The sequence below is a fragment of the Cryptomeria japonica genome, chromosome 6 (genome assembly GCF_030272615.1).
Source record: "Cryptomeria japonica chromosome 6, Sugi_1.0, whole genome shotgun sequence".
Lineage (NCBI taxonomy): Eukaryota > Viridiplantae > Streptophyta > Pinopsida > Cupressales > Cupressaceae > Cryptomeria > Cryptomeria japonica.
The window spans coordinates 61,551,312-61,571,989 of record NC_081410.1 but is presented as its reverse complement, the minus strand read 5'-3'; the positions used below and the strand labels follow the sequence as shown (position 1 = coordinate 61,571,989).

The window sequence follows — 20,678 nt, the reverse complement described above, 5'->3', positions numbered from 1 at the left end:
GTTCTAATTGTAAGTCCAAAACCTATCCTAAATCTAAATATAATCAGTTAAATTTTTCAAAATAAAAAATAAAATAAATAAAGAGAAGTGAGCCTAATTTATGATTATGTAAAAACGAATTTAGTTTGAGAAGGTAAACCCCTAAATAAGCATTATTTATTGATTATATTTCACATAGTTTGAAACAAAAGAATGTAACAGTTTAAGGTGAATGTAACCTTAAAAAAAAAAATTAAAAACCACCATATGCATGAGAAAATCAGAAAAAATAAATCTTTTACAAATTTATATTTATACATTTCCTATTTGAACATGTAATTTTTTTTTAAAACATTTTAGCATTATTAGAAATAAATTCAAATAGAATAGCTCCCTATTTCAAAGCCAAAGGAAAATTGAAAAAAAAGTTAATGACTATCTAAAATTTGAATCTTAAAGAATGGCTTTCAATCCTTGTATAACCTTATAGGTAATCAATTATAGATTAAAACTTATAAAAATTGGTTCATTGATTAGTTATAATTATTAAATGATCAATTTTAATATAATCGTCTATATCTAATTATTAAGTTCATGATATGATAGATTCGAAAACAAATTAGATTAAATTTTATCTCTAGAAAACTCTCAATAGTAATATTTTATCATCATACAATATTTTTTATATAAAAGCATTCCTCCATAATAAGACACCTTAAAATAGGGTATAAATTAATTTTCTAGGTTAACATTGGTCTTGAAATCCTTTTCATCCTTTTCACAATCCTTGATTTCACCTTTCAACACCTTCACATATTTACCTTGAAGTTTAAAACAAAATAATTCCATATTCATATTCTTTTTGAATTTAATATATATTATTTATAACAATACTCCTTCCATATGGAAAAGTCCTTAGAAACATCAAAATAAAAATATCTAGACATCCAAAAAAATCCATTACTTTACCTTTAGCCATGATGGCATTTTATACCATTTCCATCGATTTAGGTCCCACATGACGATAACCTATAAACATAAAGAGACAAGCGTCAACTCTCCCAATTTATAATAATAGTATAAGAAAATAATGCCAAGTAACCATTATAAATAATTACAAACAATGCACAAGCAAATTATATGAATTAAATTTGGAAGTCATTATGGGTTTGTATTCATCTATATCATCTTATCGTTTATTTCAAATTAACCCAATTCACTATTTTACCAATTATATATCCTTTCATTTACAAACTACTCAAATTTGTTTTTATTTTTTCAATTTTAATATTCATAGTTGTCTATGTAATTGAATGATAATATTCTACTTCCAATCTCTAATTGACATGCATTCATAATATTGATTAAAATCTAAACACAATTATTATGACGATTTCATGCTCACCATCGTACCTCTATCTTAGAATTATTTTTTTATGGGTAGATTTTCTCTAAACATGTCCATAATGTTCATATTATTTATCAATATCCATGTAGAAATTTTTTTGAAATTTATCCCTTTTTGGCTATATGCAATCAAAGGATCAAAATATTAGGAATAAGAGTAATTGCATCAAACTAGATGACTCAAATGGCATTAGTTTGAAGAAGATACATTACATTTAATTATATGTGTATCATTCTAATGATGACATATATCTCTAAGAATATTATTTTACTTTATATGATTCATATGTGTAAACTTTGTAGACCTTGCTTAGTCCATCAATCATATAGTAAAAGTTTGTTTTTTGATCAATAATATAGTAATTTTATTAATGATTAAATTTAGATTTCCACTGATATTAAAGTTTGAGATCACCAACTACAAAAACCCTAACCACCTTGCCAACATATTGTTAGATAGTTTAGATAACCAAAAGACAACTGAGAGGGGGTGTGGGGTGAATCAGTTGTCACAGATTATCGGAAGCATTAGCAATTTAAAATTTAATATCAGAACCCAAAACAATAATACCGGAATAGTAGTTAATCCAATTAAGCATAAACAATAATCACATAATAAAAGCCATCCACACAATACCAAGATTTGTACGTAGAAAACCCGATAAAGGAAAAAACCACAGTGGGAAGCCTACCCACAGTCAGATAATACTTCTATAGTAAGTATGTGAATTACAATGAAGGTGCTTGCACTTGCAAGAAGGCCAACAGCCTAGAGCACACTACTCATCACAAAAGGAGCCTCATTGACTACATATAAATGACTACAATCCAGAGAAGTGTTGAACTACAAAAGATAACATCTCATATGCCTTAGTACAGTTCCGGTTAAGCTCAATACCAAAGGACTAAATTCTCTTACACAAACCCAATGCAATCTCCAATGATCGACCAACTCCTCTACCTGAATGATATTACATTATTCACACATTACATTCCTTGACCATGACCTCTAACATTAACCATGATGATCTAGAATGAGATCTTACATCTTATTTATACAAACCCTCGACCATAGACAATCAGGTCAGCCACCAGACAATAAACCAATTACATAATTACAAACCATGTCGTCCTTAGACCAAAACAAATAATATCAACACATAAGACATCCCATAAATACAACAATAGGTCCTATCCACACATTACATTAATGTTGGTCCATAACCTAGATCAACCGGGACCAAGTACATAGGTCCACACGCTTCAGGAATGATCTCCAAATGCCAAGTCTTGAACATGATCACCAACAACATCCTGAAACTCCATCAGAAGCTGCACCAAAACTACTTATGCAATTCATCAAAGATCTCCACCAAAAGCTCTACCGGTGAAACCCTCGCCGAAACCAGAAACCAATCTTCTAAGCAAGCAGGATAGCATCCAATCACCAGACCAAAACCAACTAACCAAATATGAGTATAACCATCATGAACAAGCCAATTCCATCACCAGATTATACCAGAGTCTACTGGATCATGCTAGATCCAAGTTAACCAAATACCACTCAACCTACTAGGACCAGAAGGGTGTCGGTAAAGAATCCAAAGAGCTTGTGTTGACATCAGTGACAAAACATCAATGCAACACATAATCAATTCCACCAAATGACCAACAATCTCCCCCTTTGGCATTGATGGCAACACTAGATGTGAAAAAAATCTAAGTACTAAGAAATGTCAAATGAGTCTTCCCCTATGGAAGACAACCAACAATCACCTGCATATAGGTCTGAATATCAATATCTCTCCCCCTTTGATATTTACTTTTTGACATCAATGCCATAAATTTGATAGAAATATCAAAGAAAAAACATAAACCTTTGAATCTCAAAGATGACTACTCCCCTTGAGCAGTAGCATCCCACATCAGTGCCGAAATGAATAGTATCTCTGATAATGCATGTCAGACTGACGCCAAACCGCATCAATCAAGTCTTTACCGGAGGGGCAAAAACCCCCAATCTGTCTCTCAGGTACTCAAATGCTTCCTTGGATAGAGGTTTAGTGAAAATATCTACAATCTATTCTTTAGTGTTCACATAAACTAGTCTAACTTCATTTTCTTCCACCTTCTCCTTCAAAACGTTATACCTAATAGATATGTGCTTTATCTTAGAATGAAATACCAGATTCTTTGATATATCAATAGCAGCAGAGTTATCACAGTGAATAACTACCAGTGCATCACAATCCACCTTTATATCCTTCAACATTTGCTTCATCCATAAAACTTGTGTACAGTTAGTAGCAGCAGCAACATACTCAGCTTCAGTAGTAGATAAAGAAGTACATGATTGTTTGTTGCTTATCCATGAAACCAACTTCTTTCCAAGAAAGAAAGCTCCATCGGAAGTACTTTTCCGGTCATCGACATCTAGAGCCCAATCAGCATCTGTATATGCACATAAAGTAATAATTTTCTCTAGGATCAGATTGGAGAGAATATCTAAAAATCCTTAGGGTACCACAACCCATATTTTGATGTACCTTGCAAATATCTAAAAATCCTTTTCACTGCCATCTCATGATTTTCTCTAGGATCACTCTGAAATCTTGAAACAATACAAACAACATTCATAATGTCAGGCCTAGTTTGAGTCAAATAAAGTAGACCTCCAATCATAGTGTTATCACTATTTTTGATAATGTTGAAAATCTTGGCTTTTAGCTGTTGGAGTCTGTCAAAATTCCAAAATTTTACCTTTGTCTACAAGATTATGGTTCTAAGGGTTTAGGGTTTTATTTTACATTTCAAAACCCTTTGAAAACATAAACCTTTGTGTCGCTTTTTCTCCAAATCTTCTATTTGCCCATTACTTTTTCCACTTAAGTGGAAGGGTCGTCGTATCGTTGAAATGGGGCCATTTTCAGTCTAGGCTTGGGTGGGTTTTAATTAATTTTGAAATATGTCACATTTTTTCCTAAGTCCTATGTCTTCTCCTATGTATGTGTTGGGTCCTTAAAAATCGAGCCAGTTCCTGTTAGATCATTGGCTGTTGCTAGATCACAACATAAAGTTGCACAATGGAATATTTGTCATGACCCAGCAGCCTAGTGATGGGGCCCATGAGAAGAGAACTGCTCAAGCAAGGTAAAAGTTGAGCAAGTCCAAGGAAAATCAGATGGTCGAGAGGAAGATCTGATGGTTTTTGCTATACCGCGATATAAAGTTGCATGATGGTTATTCATCGTGACATGGCAACAAACCACTAACGGTGGAGTATGGCCGGCAGTTAATGCAAACAGTTAAGGTAGATGGTTATGAAGAGTCTGGTGGTTAGTGAGGTCATGATAAGGTGTTAGGGCAAGAACCCCAGAGCCAATCAGGGGGTGCCACATGGTGACATGCGACAAGAGAGAAGCTCAGGAAAATCAAGTTAAAGATTGAACAGGTTCCTATTGATCTGGCAGTTATCACTGATCCACTATGCAAAGTTGCCCGAATGTTATTCTTTGCAGATCAGCGACCAAGTGGTGGGGCCCATGAGAAAGGCAGGTCTGATGGTGAAGACATGGCTGGTGAGTTGGTGAATAGGTGGATCTGTTAGCCCAATGCTAAGGTCACACATTTTTGAGCAGAGGGTATAAGACCAAGGTCCGGTGGTGGGTCTAACGGTGATGAGATGCTAGTCCGGTGGCATGTCATCAAACTCATAAAATGACTTATCGAACAAACCTTGGCCACAATGGATCTCTAAAAGGATTCATAGAAAGCATCAGTTCTATCGACATAAATTACATCGAAGAAATCAAAACTGGTCCCGTCGATAAAATAAAAAGTATCGATGAAACTATAGAATCAATGAGACAAGTGAATAACTTGCCAAGGGAGGAAGTTTGGCCAAAAGAATAATATCGAACAAACCAATGGAAACTTAAGTGAAGTGGTGGATGAGGTGGCAAGTCAGATTGCAGCTAGTTGGATGTGTAGACGAATCGGGAAGTGATACCTGGCAGAAGGGAGTGGCCAAGGCATGTTAACAGGCGAGAAAGTTTCTTTAGATCTCGTGGCTATCGCTATAGTGCGACATAAAGGTGGGCGATGCTTATTTCTTGCAACCCAACGACAAACCACTAGTGGCAGGCCAAGACAAAAAGTTAATGCAAGCAGTTTAAGTAGGCGGTTAAGTTGTAATTGTTCTTTAAAGACCAAGTAATAATGAAGTAATTCAATGGTTGTCGTGATACCGCAATGGGAAAGTGCTCATTTTGTAACCTTTGCAGATCAGGGAGTAAAATAAAATTACTTAGAAGAAATCCTATCTAGTTCATTGGGACCAAAATTTAAATTTTCAAAAGGGTTACATTGTTTTGAAGTGTAAATTTGTAGAGAGGTATTCAAGGGGGATTTGCAGAGAAAATAGGTGTGGTTTTGTGATTTTCTAAGGCAACAAGAATTGGAAGGTAAATATGTGATGAAAGGGACAGAGCGAAGGAAGAATCAACCGATGCTCAAATATTCAGTAACGCTTTTGTAACCAGAAGTGGTTAGTTCTTGCAACAATTTTTTGGAAATCACAATTCTGAAGAATCAAAGGCACCTAGCACTTGATCTGCAAATACTGAGTAGTTAGTTGGCCTTTCTCCGGCTAGTTAACTAATTTGTTATGTTTCTAATTCATTGGTAAATAATGTAACCTTTTTAGGGGGGATTATGGTTAGGATTGAGAAGATTTTTTTTTACGGAAGTCTGAAGCTTGTCACATCCATATCTCTATAAATGGATACCAGTACTACTTAGAAAAGGGATACAAATTTTGTAGCTAAACTCTGGCAAAATTAATATAGGTCATTTTCTTAGCAATTTTTTAGTCAAATAGGATTTACTTGTAATCTTGTGATGGAGAAATAAAATATACAGTCCAAAGAATTTTAAATTCAGACTTGTATTGTCTCTATGTCATTGTATTGGTGTTGATTTCATTTAATTAATCAAAGATTGTTTATCTGAATGACTTGTTAGGCATTTAATGAAGTTGTTTTAAGTATTTTTCTCAAGGAAGAAATATAAACGTACTTTGAACAAAGTAATTGATATTAGTATTTTGGTGTGGATCTAATAATGAAGTTTGGTGTAGAATAGGACTTTGTATATGTCAGGCATATACAGAGTTGATAGATCACTAATTTGTTACTTCTGTGCGATTTTCTCTTGTCAGGTTATAGTCTGTTGTAGATAACTCTATTTCCTAGATAAGGCACTAGTTTACCTATTAGTTTTTTGATGCATTTTGTGGTCCTTTCCAAAAAGTCAAATCAGCTTTCCATTTTATGTTTAGTTGTACAAGTCAGTAAGGAAAGTTTACAGGAATGTACACTAGTTTTCTATAAACTATTTACTATTTTTGTAAGAAAATAGTCATAAAAGGGTTCACCTGCCCAAGCTTTTATAAGCTTAAAGTGTAGGAGGTTTCCTAAATTGAAACCTTGTCTTGTTATTTTCATTTCAAACCTTTTGTTGTCCTCTTCCATTGTAGCACAAAGGCAGTAACATTCACTTTTAAAAGAGAGGGAACATAGGTTTTCAAAATGGAGAACAACACATAGATTTGTATCTTGTAGGATTTACTGGTGCGAAAACATATTTTCTTGTCAATTTCTCACTTTTAACCATAGGTGTACTTACCGGTTTAGAATCTCCCATGGTACCAAATTTCTTCAACAATTCCTTAGCATATTTAGTTTGATAGATAAAAATGCCTTTGTCAGTTTGAGTAATCTAAAAACCTAAGGAAAAATTCATCTCACCAATCATAGACATCTCAAATTCTTTCTCCATATTCTTAGAAAATTATATGCAAAATTTATCTTCACCTCCAGAAATAATGTCATCAACAATTAGTATATCATCATTAGTGATTTTATAATATAAATTACTGTCAGCACTGCCCTTAGTAAAACCAAGCTTCAAAAGATATTTATCCAACCTTGCATACCAACCTCTAGGTGCTTGTTTCAATCCATATAAAGCTTTCCTTAACCTACAAACCATATTTGTATCTTCTAGCAGTGGAAAACCATCAGGTTGTTCAATATAAACTTCCTCATTAAGATCCCCATTCAAGAATGCACATTTAACATCCATCTAATAAACCTTGTACTTTTTATATGCAACATAGGCAAGAAATAATCTTACAGCTTCAATCCTAGCTATCGGTGCAAAAGTCTCTCCATAATCAATTCCTTCCTTCTGAGAATGTCCTTTACAAACCAACCTAGCCTTATTGCTTATAACTTGACCATCCTCATTCAATTTATTCCTAAAAACCCATTTAGTTCCAATAACATTTTTATTTTAGGTCGGGGAACCAAAGTCAATGTGTTATTTTTCTCAATCTAATCTAATTATTCTTCCATATCTTTTAACCAAAATTCATCTTTACATGCCTCAATTACTCATACTGGTTCAACTTGTGAAATTAAACATGCCTCATTAGTTGCCATTCTTCTTCTTGTCATCACTGCATTTCTCTTATCCCCAATGATTTGATCTTCAGAACGATTCAATCTCACATACCTAGGAGTCTTCTGACTCTCTGTTCCTCTTCCCTATTCTTCAATTATTGTAGAATTATCTGATGTTGTCGGAGTAACTGGTTCAACTCTCTATTTCAGTAAAGGTGCTATCGGTTCAGATATATTCATTTCCACTACCAATTCCTTCTCATAAACTCTAATTTGACTTTTTCTCATCTCATCTACTTTAACATTAGAACTCTCCACAATTCTCTCCAATCTCATGTTATAACATCTATATGCTTTTCTTTCATTATAATAACCAAGAAATATGCCTTCATCACTTCTAGGATCAAATTTCCCAATAGTGTCTTCTCTCCTGATATAACATTTACTACCAAAAATTCTGAAATACTTAACTATAGGTGTATTGCCAAATCATAATTCATAAGGTGTCTTACCGGTTTCTCCTTTGATATGTACTCTATTGAATGTATAAATCGATGTAATCACTACTTCTCTCCAGTAGATATGAGGTAGACTTGCTTCCATCATCATTGTTCTAGTAGCATCCAAGATAGTTTTGTTTTCCCTTTCCATAACTCCATTCTACTGAGGTGTTCGGGGAGCAAAAAATTGTCTTCTTATACCATGCTTGTCACAAAAGTTTTTAAACTCACTGGATGTGAATTCTCCACCATGACCTGATCTCAAACATTTAATCTTCAATCCTATCTCAGTTTCCACTTTGGGCTTAAATATTTTAAACTTTTTCTCTCAAAAAAGTAACCAACATCATTCTAGAATAATCATCAATGATTAGCATGAAATATATATCACCATGAAAATTTATAACTCTATCAGGGCCACACAAATCAATAAGAATAAGATCAAGAACATCATTTGATTTATCTTGTATACTCCTAAAATAGGTTCTGACTTGTTTACCCATTTGACATTCCTTACATAGCAGATTATAGGGCTTCATAATATTAGGTATATGTCTAACAGCCTTAATTGAACTGATCTTCACAATGCAATCAAAATTCCCATGACATAGCCTTTTATGCCATAACCAAATCTCATCAATCTATGTAATCAAACATGTTTTCTCACCGGAGTTCAAATGAAATATGTTACCTTTTGTCTGTGTAGCGGTTGCAATCTCTAAGCGAGATCTGTTAATGATTTTGCATTTTCCATCCTTGAACTATAATTGAAATCCCTTATCTACCAGTTGTCCTACACTCAAAATATTATGCTTCAAACCTTCAACATAATAAACATTGTCAGTATTGTTCTTACCATCCAATGATATAGTTCCTTTTCCTTTAATCATACATGCCTTGTCATCTCAAAATCTAACTAGTCCACCATCCAATTCTTGCAAAGATAGAAACTTCCCTTTATCTCGAGTCATATGATGTGAACAACCACTGTCAATTACCCATTCATCTGTTTCCTCAATTTTAGCAGCAAGTGCCTTCTCCTGAGGTACATTCTCTTCCAGTGCTGGATCATCTTCCTGGATAGCCAGGATTACCCATTCCTTCCTACTGTTGGATCCACTAGTAGAGTCATCTGCCAATTCATCATATCAATCTGTAATGCCTTCCTCGTCCACTATGTAGCATGATTTATCTCTATTTTTATTGAATCTATACTTGTTCTAATATCTAGGATTAGGCTTGAATGATCTTTTAACTCTTTCTTCAAATCTTGAATTCCTTTCAGAACATCTAGATGCAAAATGACCAACTTTATTGCATGCAAAACATTTAAAAGGTGCTTTTCCTTCATACTTACTTCCTATTGATCCTTTCGGTACTCTTCTAGAAAATAGTGCTTCAAGTTGCTCAAACTCATCATCTTCTCTCTTCATATCTTCTAATTATTTGGCATATAAATCTTTCTAGTCTTGCTTACCAGTTGTAGATGTAGATGCCTGAAAAGTAGGTTCAATCTTCATAGCTCCAGAAGGTCCAAATTTGTCAAGCTCAAAAGTAGATAGTTTCCCAACCAAAGTATCTTTGTTGACAAATGTTAGCCATGGTTTTCAACTCATTAATAGCAGTAGCCTTCATTTTGTAAGCTAGTGGTAGGGCTCTCAAGACTTTAGAAACAATCTCATCTTTGTTCAGAGTTCCACCACAACATTGAATTCCCATAACAATCTCATTTACTCTTTCCATGATGCAGTAATCTTTTTATCTTCTTCCATCTTCAAGTTTTCATATCTCACCTAGTAACCATCATGTTTAGAAATCTTCACTATAGGGTCACCTTCATTAAGAGTGTGCAACTTATCCCATATAGCCTTTCTAGATGATTTGTTGATTAATCTCATTATTTGTTGATCCAAAAGTGCACACAAGAGGGATTTTCTTGCTCTATAATCATTCTCAAGCTCCTTATCCAAGTTTGTTGGAGGAGGATTGCTAGATCTCAGATTATAGGGTGTGACACCATTTTGTGTGATCTCCCAAATCTCCTTACCAAGACATCTCAGATGAGTCTCCATATGAATCTTACATACTATGTAGTCAGTTCCTTCAAGCCTTGGTATATCCCTTCAAAAGATAGCTCCAGAAAAAATAGATGAACTTGAACTGTTAGTCGCCATAGGATCTTCCTCAAGTGGTTAATATTTCTACAGAGGGGACCAAAGCTATGATACCAATTGTTAGATAGTTCAGATAACTAAAAGACAACTGAGAGGGGGGAGGGGTGAATCAATTGTCACAGATTATCAGAAGCATTATCAATTTAAACTTTAATACCGGAACCCAAAACAATAATATTGGAATAGCAGTTAATCCAATTAAGCATAAACAATAATCACAGAATAAAAGCCATCCACACAACAACAAGATTTGTACATGGAAAACTTGGCAAAGGGAAAAACCACAGTGGCAAGCCTACCCAATAGCATAGAGCACACTGCTCATCACAAAAGAAGCCTCATTGAATACATATAAATTAAAACTACAATCCGAAGAAGTGTTGAACTGCAAAAGATAGCATCTCCTATGTGTTGGCATTACAATAAGTTTTTTGGTATGAAGATATTGAGAAGGTTGTTGCTGATTGATGATATAATTGATAAAGGATGATTATTGTCTTAATAATATTATTTTGTCATTGATGTCAAGCAATTGATTTTCTGATTCAGTGTGATGTTGCCATATCTTAAAGAGTATGTTTTGATGAGTATAAAGATGTCGGTAAGTGACACAGAAAGAATGTGAAAATGAAAGGGAGTAATAAGTTATTCAATGGGCAACTATTACCGAGTTAGATAGTGATGAGATTATGTTATTTTGATTGTTTTGATACTCTATATATGTGTATTCGAAGACTAAAAAGATTTCATGTAATAGAATGAGTAAAGGTTTGATACTATTCTATTTTACCGAGCAAGGAGCCAGTCGGTAAATTCCAAGGTTATCATTGTTAGTTAAAGAAGAAAGAAGTCACCGAGTCAGCAAGCAAAGCTACCGAGACTGTAACTGAGTAAAGTTTAGAATTAACCGAGTATCAACCAAGCAGTAACAAAATGCATTGGATGAATAAATACATTATTAAATGAAGGATGCCAATGAGTTGGAGATTTATAGAAGATTGGAATGTTGTGGAAGAAGTTTGTTAAGGATCAACGACAATGAAAATTCAAGAGTTAGATCTATAGCATAGATTGAACAGTTATAACTAAGCACAAGTACCAAGGAAGGAATACAAGTTTCAAGGCAAGATAAAAAGTTTTTCAGTTCGAAGGATTCAATGAACCTAGTCAAGTTTGAAGATCTAATGGCTAAGATTAATCATGGTAAATGTGATTAAGGAGATTAAGCGGTTAGGAATTGCTTATAAATAAGGAAAAGTTGATGAACAATGTATGCAGGCAAATAGAAGAACATTGATGCTACTATAGTGATTACAGAGTATACAAGATTGAAGATCTGATTGAAGAATAGAGTGAGAAGCCTAGCAAGGAGGAAGATAAGTCTTATGACAAGATGATTTTGAGCATATAGAGTCTGCTTTAACATTTCAGATGTGAAGCTGCAGATATATTTTATTATTGTTATTTATTTTTGTAAGTGACAGGAAATCTCTTAACTGAGTGGAGCTAATAGTCTTATTTGTAAATCCTCTAGCAAGGTAACATTCTAATTGAGTGTTTGAAATCCTTTGACAAGGTCACTTCTAACAAAGTGCAAGATTCTAATAGATCTGAGGGAAATCCATTTATCGGGTCACATCTAGCAATGTGTTTATGTAATCTTTAACAGGATTGGCTTTTAACTGAGCATACTCTAGAAGAGTATATTTTCTTTATGGGTCTGAAATCCCATAGTGGTTTCTCCCTATTTGGGTTTCCATGTTAAATCTAGTGTTATATGTGTTTTTATGTTTCAAGTTTATCAGTTTATGAGTTTGAATGATTTACAGTCATAGTTGTATATCAAGTAAGTTCTACCGAGGTTGAATCTATTTAAGAGGTTGAATTGTGAGTCTATCTAATTCACACCCCCCCTTCTCATTATACTAACAATTGGTATCAAAGCTAGTACTCTGAAAGAAAAGTTTAAAGGAACTTGAGGAAAGATCCGAAGATGTATAAAAGGGATGCACCAAAGTTGAGCAAGTCAAGTTTCTCCACATGGCAGAAAGGATGAAGTTGCACTTATCAGGAATTGGAGAATATGCAACATATTATCTGGAGAATGTTTACACTGCACCTAGCACCTACCCTATGACAATGGAAGAAATAAAGGAAAAGCAATAACATATTCAAGCAATGATTGAAATAACATCAGCATTGACTGACTCAGAGTTTAATGATCTAGAAGGTTGTAATGATGCCAAAGATATGTGAGACAAGCTTACATCTGTGTATGGTGGTGATGAACATGTTCAAAGAGAGAAAGTAGATAGTCTAAGAGGTCAACTTGAGTCCATGAGAATGAATAAAGGTGAGAACATAGTCCAGTACAGTACAAGGTTAAAGAAAATTGTCAATCAAATCAAAGGAGCAGGAGGAACTATTGAAGAAAAGGATGTAACAAGTAAGTTGCTGAGAACACTTCTACCTGCTTATGCCATTCGAGTCTCTGCAATTAATGAATTAAGGTTTGTACCAAACATGCTAGTCTCTTTGGATGCTACTATCGGTAAGCTACATGCTTTTGAGTTAAGTAATATTGATAGCAGTGGGTCTTCGGTAAACAAAGTTGAATCTGCATTCAGTTCTTTTCATCTTGCTGAATCTAATGATTACAATGATAGAATGTATAAGTATGTTGAAGGAAATCATAGTGGAGCAAGTGAGAGATTTCGCAAAAACATGGAAGAAGTACACAAACTAGATGAGGAAATCAAAAAGCAAGAAGACTTTGAAGCATTATTGGCCAGAAGGTTACCAAGAGGCAAAGGTAAGTATAAAGGAAAGTTATCGTTAAAATGTTTTAACTGTGATAAAATTGGACATATGGCTTCTAACTGTCCTGACAAAGAATCTAGTGAAAAGAGAGAATACCGATATGACAGACAAAAAGACAACCAATATAGAGGGCATCGAGACTTCAGAAGGAGAGATAGAAAGACATGCCTAGTAGCTGATGAGGAATCCAATGATGATAAATTTGATGGGACTGAGACAGAGGAAGTTGTATATGTGGCTATCAAAGATGGATCAGATGAAGAAAGGTATGAAGAAAAAGCCCTAATATCACACATAAATAATAATGATTCTTGGATCATAGATAGTGGATTCTCACATCACATGATAGGTGATAAACACAAGTTTGTTAAACTAGAAGATTATGATGGAAGTTATGTAAGATATGGTAATGATGCACCATGTCTTGTGAAAGGTAAAGGTTCTATCACACTTCTTGAAAATGCTAAATGTGATGATGTATATTGGGTTGAAGGTCTGAAATACAATTTGTTGAGTGTAGCACAGCTAAACAATACAAGATATCGAATAGAAATTCAGAAAGGAATTGTCAAAGTTCATGACAAATATGGAAACTTGGCTGCTACCGGGACTCAAACAAGAGGTAATACATTTCATCTTGACTCAACTCAGAATGATTGTCTATATGCAAAAATAGAAGATACCTGGTTATGGCATAAAAGGTTTTGTCATGTAAATTTTGATAACCTGATCAAAATAAGTAAGAAGCACCGAGTAAGAGGTCTACTGAGCTTGGAAAAACCTGAGAATGTAATATGTTGAGGATGCCAAATGGGTAAGATGACAAAATCAAGCTTTACAAGTAAGTCTTACACTTCTAAAGGAATTTTAGATCTTTTGCACACTAATCTTTGTGGTCTTATGAAAGTTCAAAGTTATTATGGTGATAAATACTTCATATTATTTGTGGATGATTACTCAAGGATGATGTCAGTTATGTTTTTAAAAGAGAAATCAGAAGCCTTTCAAATGTTCAAATGGTATAAGGCAAGAGTTGAAAATGAAACAGGAAGATAGTTGAAATGTCTAAGATCTGATAGAGGAGGAGAGTTCATTTCAGATGAATTTAACTTATTTTACAATGATCATAGTATAAAGAGACAAGTGTCTGCATCGAGAACACCACAACAAAATGAGATAGCTGAAAGAAGAAACAGATCAATTGTAGATTGTGCCAGAACTTTGATGATAGAAAAGAGAGTACCTCAAATATTTTGGAGAGAAGCAATAAGCACTACAGTTTACACCCTGAATCAAGTACAACTGAAGAAAGGAACTACGAAGACACCGTATGAAATCTGGTATGACAAGAAACCAAATGTAAGTTATTTTAAAATATTTGGAAGTAGATGTTATGTTCACAAAGATGACAGAAATGGAAATTTTGATTAGAAAAGTGAGGAAGGAACATTTCTTGGTTATTCTTCTAGAACTAAAGCATTTAAATGTCTGATCAAATAATCTAACAAAATAGTGGAAAGTGCAAATGTGAAAATTGATGAATTTGTAGAAAGGAATGATGAAGGAAACTCCAAAGAACTAGAATATTATGAAGAGTTTGTATATGTACAACCAAGAAGTCCTACCAAGAAAGTCGATGAAGAAAATACTCAGTTACCGAGTGATGAAGAAGATCATAAAGAGCCTACCGATCCTATATTAGCAAAATATGTCAGAAGAAATCATGCATCAAATCATATTATAGGAGATAAGGATGCTCTAGTGATGACAAGAAACAAACTGAGATAGAACACATGTCTGATATCCGATTTTGAACCAAGGATAGTAAAAGAGGCATTAAGAAATGAAGATTGGGTGAATGCTATGATAGAAGAGATTGAAAAAATCAAGAAAAATGAAACATGGAAACTAGTCCCAAGACCAAAAGAGAAAAATGTAATCGGTACAAAGTGGATTTTCAGAAATAAGCTAAATGAAAAAGGTGAGGTCATTCGGAATAAAGCAAGGCTAGTTTGTAAAGGTTATGCTCAAGAAGAAGGAATAGACTATGGTGAGACTTTTGCACCTGTGGCAAGACTTGAGGGAGTAAGAACATTGTTGGCATATGTCGCTTACAAAAACTTCAAAGTATATCAAATGGATGTTAAATCTGCATTTTTGAATGGTATACTAGAAGAAGAAGTCTATATTGAACAACCTGAAGGATTTATTGAAGAGAAGAATAAAGATTAGGTATGTAAGTTGAACAAATCTTTATATGGCCTAAAGCAAGCACCTAGAGCATGGTATGAAAGGTTACACACTTACTTAATAAAGATTGGATTTATAAGGACTAGTGAAAACAACATGTCTATGAAGAATGATAAGGAGAATGGAATACTGATTTCAGCCATATTTGTTTATGATATTATTTTTTTGTGGAAATGATTCTTTATGCAAGAACTTTGGAAATGAAATGTGCAAAGAATTTGAGATGTCATTAATCGGTGAAATAAAGTATTTTATAGGTTTACAAATACTACAAATGAAAAATGAGATTTTCATTACTCAATCCAAGTATCTAAAGGAAATCTTGAAGAAATTTGGAATGGAGGATTTTAAACCTGTAAGTACTCCTATGACTACTAATTGTAAACTATCAAAGAATGATGAATATGCATCTGTTGATGAGACACTTTACCGATCTATGATTGGAAAGTTGCAATATGTAGTTCATAGCAGGCCTGATATAGTACATGCAGTAGGTATAGCTACAAGATTTTATACATATCCCAAAGAAACCCACATGACAACAATCAAGAGAATTTTTAGATACTTGAGAGGCACTGAAGATTATGGTTTACTATATAAATACAGGATTGATTTTGAATTAAAAGTCTATACTGATGTTGATTGGGCAGGAAATATTGATGATAGGAAAAGCACAAGCGGTGGAGCTTTCTTTTTGGGAGAAAGTCTAGGGAGTTGTCTTAGCGAGAAATAAGGATGCATTTCACAGTCAATAGCTGAAGCTGAATATATCATTACAACATTGAATTGTACCAATATAGCATGGATCAAACAACTATTGGAAGGTATGAATGAGACAGTTACCAAACCAGTAACTATATTGTGCGATAATACAAGTGCTATTAACATTTCAAATAATCTGATAATGCACTCTAAGACAAAACATATTTCTATAAAGTATCATTATCTAAGAGAAGAAGTTCAAGAAAAGTAAGTTGCGCTGGAATATGTTAGCACAAAGGAACAAATAGCAGACATCTTCACAAAGCCACTGCCAAGGGACACTTTTGAGTATCTCAGAAGAAAGTTAGGGGTCCTACCCCTATCTAGTAATCACTGATAAAGTTCGGTGAAAACATCAATTCTATGACTCTACAGAATAACTATTTATGAGTTGATGCTGATTTACACACTTTGGGAGGTTGCCTAAAGTTGTGCAAGGAATAGCGAATGAAGACAAGATACTCTGACCAAGACTGAGATGATACATTTGTATATGTTTTAACAGCAAAGAAATTACTTCATAGGGGAAGTAATCATGAATTAGTTTTACTTTTGGCATTGTTGTCAAAGGGGGAGAATATTACAGGAAGTTTATAGCTCAAGGATAACAATAGAAGAGTAACAATAGTTTGAATCAATTGGAATAAATCAATTAATCAGAAGTTGGTATTGCCATCAATGCCAAAGGGGGAGATTGTTGGCATTACAATAAGTTTGTTGGTATGAGGATATTGAGAAGGTTGTTGGAGATTGATGATATAATTGATAAAGGTTAATTACTATCTTAATAATATTATTTTGTCATTGATGTCAAGCAATTGATTTTTTGCTTCAGTATGATGTTGCCATATCTTAAAGAGTATGTTTTGATGAGTATAAAGATGTCAGTAAGTGACATAGAAAGAATGTGAAAATGAAGGGGAGTAATAAGTTATTCAATGGGCAACTATTACCGAGTTAGGTAGTGATGAGATTATATTATTTTGATTGTTTTGATACTCTATATATGTGTATTCAACGGTCGAAAAGATTTCATGTAATAGAATGAGTAAATGTGATTAAGGAGATTAAGTGGTTAGTAATTGCTTATAAATAAGGAAAAGTTGATGAACAATGTATGTAGGCAAATAGAAGAACAGTGCTGCTGCTGTAGTGATTACAGAGTATACAAGATTGAAGATCTGATTGAAGAACAGGGTGAGAAGCCTAGCAAGGAGGAAGATAAGTCTTATGACAAGATGATTTTGAGTACATAGAGTCTACTTTAACATTTCAGATGTGAAGTTGTAGATATATTTTATTACTATTATTTATTTTTGTAAGTGACAGGAAATCTCTTAACCGAGTGGACCTAATAGTCTTATTTGTAAATCCTCTAGCAAGGTAACATTCTAATTGAGTGTTTTAAATCCTTTGACAAGGTCACTTCTAACAAAGTGCAAGATTCTGATATATCTGAGGGAAATCCCTTTACCAGGTCACATCTAGTAATGTGTTTATGTAATCTTTAACAGGATTGGCTTTTAACCAAGCATACTCTAGAAGAGTATATTTTCTTTGTGGGTCTGAAATCCCACAGTGGTTTTTCCCTATTTGGGTTTCTATGTTAAATCTGGTGTTATATGTGTTTTGATGTTTCAAGTTTATCAGTTTATGAGTTTGAATGATTTACAGTCATAGTTGCATATCAAGTAAGTTCTACCGAGGTTGAATCTATTTAAGAGGTTGAATTGTGAGTCTATCTTATTCACCCCCCCCTCTCATTATACTAACACTATGCCTGAATATAGTTGCGGTTAAGCTCAATATCGGAGGACTAAATCCTCTTACACAAACCCAATTTGATCTCCAATGATCAACCAAGTCCTCTTCTTGAATGATATTACATTATTTTCATGTTACATTCCTTGACCATGACATCTTACATTAACCATGATGATCTACAATAAGATCTTACATCTTATTTATACAAACCCTCGATGATAAACAATCAGGTAGGCCACTAGACAATAAACCAATTACATAATTACAAAGCATGTTAGCCTTAGACCAAAACAAATAATATCAACACATAAGACATCTCAGAAATAAAACAATAGGTCCTATCCACATGTTACATTAATGTCGGTCCATAACCTAGATCAATCGAGACCAAGTATAGGTCCACATGCCTCAACAATGATCTCCAAACACCAAATCTTGAACATGATCACCAAAAGCATCCTATAACTCCATCAGAAGCTACACTAACACCACTTATGCAATTCATCAAAGATCTCCACCAAAATATTTTTTGATGAAACCCTCATCGGAACCAGAAACCAATCTTTTAAGCAAGCAGGATAGCATCCAATCACTAGACCAAAACCAACTGACCAAATATGAGTATAAGCATCATGAACAAGCCAATTCCATCATCAAATTATACCAGAGTCTACTAGATCATTTCGGATCCAAGTTAACAAAAATCCACTCAACCTACCAACACCAGAAGGGTGTCGGTAAAGAATCCAAACAACTAGCGTTGACATCAATGACAAAACATCAATGCAACACATAATAAATTCCATGAAATGGCTAGCACATGTATTGTCATACTTTTTTTTAATAGAACATCTTCCAATACTTGACCCCTATACAAATATAAATAAAATATTTTAAGGACCCATTATTGTACTTAGTTTCCATACAAAAATTAGAATTATCCACAAAAAATAGACCATTCTTAAAAATTCACATAAAACTATTCTTCCAAAACCCTATTTTGTGCATTCCCTAAGAGTTCCATTGACCTAATTATCTTCAAAATTGAGACTTGATTAATATTTATCCTTTCCCTCCTTTGCCACACCATCATCCCCATGCTCTCATTTTGCACAATCTTTACCCTTATGCTCCCTCTTCATAATGACATCCTCACGATCGAAGCCCCAGTCATGGAAATAGTTCTTCAAGGCCTCCCACCCAATATTTGATTTTTCCTTCCTCTCATCCACATTAATTACTAAAATCCATTGAATGAAAGGTTGGAGCTATGATGGTTGATCACTAATTTTTAGCCAATCTCCTTCTACAACTAGAAGTCCTTCACCCAGTCATGCCCACTCCAAAGTTGGTCTCAGTCCATATGTCTAGTCTTCTTCCACATACTCCTTGAGGAACCATTGGATGTCCTCCTTACTTCCCAACTCTAGCCCCTATTGATCCGTAAAAACGCTCTTGCCTTAATTAAGGGCAGTCAGTACTTTTCATAGGTATGGGAGCCTAGTGCGACTTGTAATATGACATCCAGGATTTTAGAAGTCGGCTCTTCAAATTTTAGAGAGGATGGAAAGTGAAACATGACATAAACATAATAAAACATAATCTAAGGAGATGTTCTAAATCTTTTACAACACTACAAATCCCCTTTAGAAATAACAATAATAGGTGATCCTAGAAGATTGAGCACAGAATGCTACAGACCCTTCATTGGTAGAAAGAGAATAGAATTCACAAAGTGACACAGACATATGGCAAAATATTCAGATCTTTCTGCAAGAAGCACTTTCTAAGGCTCATAGGGGTCATTCCTATTATCTAAATAAAATAATTGTTCCCTATGAATGTTGCTTACCAAATGGCATAGTGTAACCTAAAATCATGAATTATTACAAGTGATTGAAAAAGTAAAAACATGATTCAACAACTCATGCATCTGTGATGAAATTGTAAGAACCGAATACCATAACAACTAATAGATGCATTCCTTTGAGATGACATAGAGCTATAAATTCATCCATAAAACATGAATAAACATACAACAGAGGCAAACTGGGCACAATCTAATATGTTTTTTCTTCCTATCAATTGACTGGATTACAATGCTAAGGTCTGAATTGAATTAGTAGCTATTTTCTAAGTGTTATTCTTCTTCAAAATTGGTAAAAAATTGGGAACCTCACTCATTTTACAATGTGCCCACAAGAATTTATGGTGAAAATATCTTTGATTTGAAATGGTGATTACAACCAAATAGGCTTCTGCATACCTACCGTCATCATGCAGTTTTGTTGCAACTGTCATGAGCTTGAGGATGCTTGCATCATTATTTTCCTTTCGTGTGCATGACATGGATGCCACCTATAAATTCCCTTTTCTTGTTGCAACTGCTTGGTAATGTAGGCTTTTACTTTTTTTTCATTTGTACCATTTGGTTTTTCCACACAATTCCTCTCACGACCTTCCACACTTGAAAGAAATAATGGCATAGTTTTGAAATATCCCCGAGCTCAAAACATCCTTGGTCCTGTGACTTGTCAACATGTGGCATGCTAGCCGAA

General features: G+C 34.1%; 1 protein-coding gene across 5 annotated transcripts in view; it reads left to right on the top strand.

Moving 5' to 3' along the window:
- Nucleotides 1-20,678, top strand: part of LOC131064163 (MADS-box transcription factor 23) — a 207,269-nt gene that overhangs the window by 78,351 nt on the left and 108,240 nt on the right. The gene's annotated exons all lie outside the window — the stretch shown is intronic.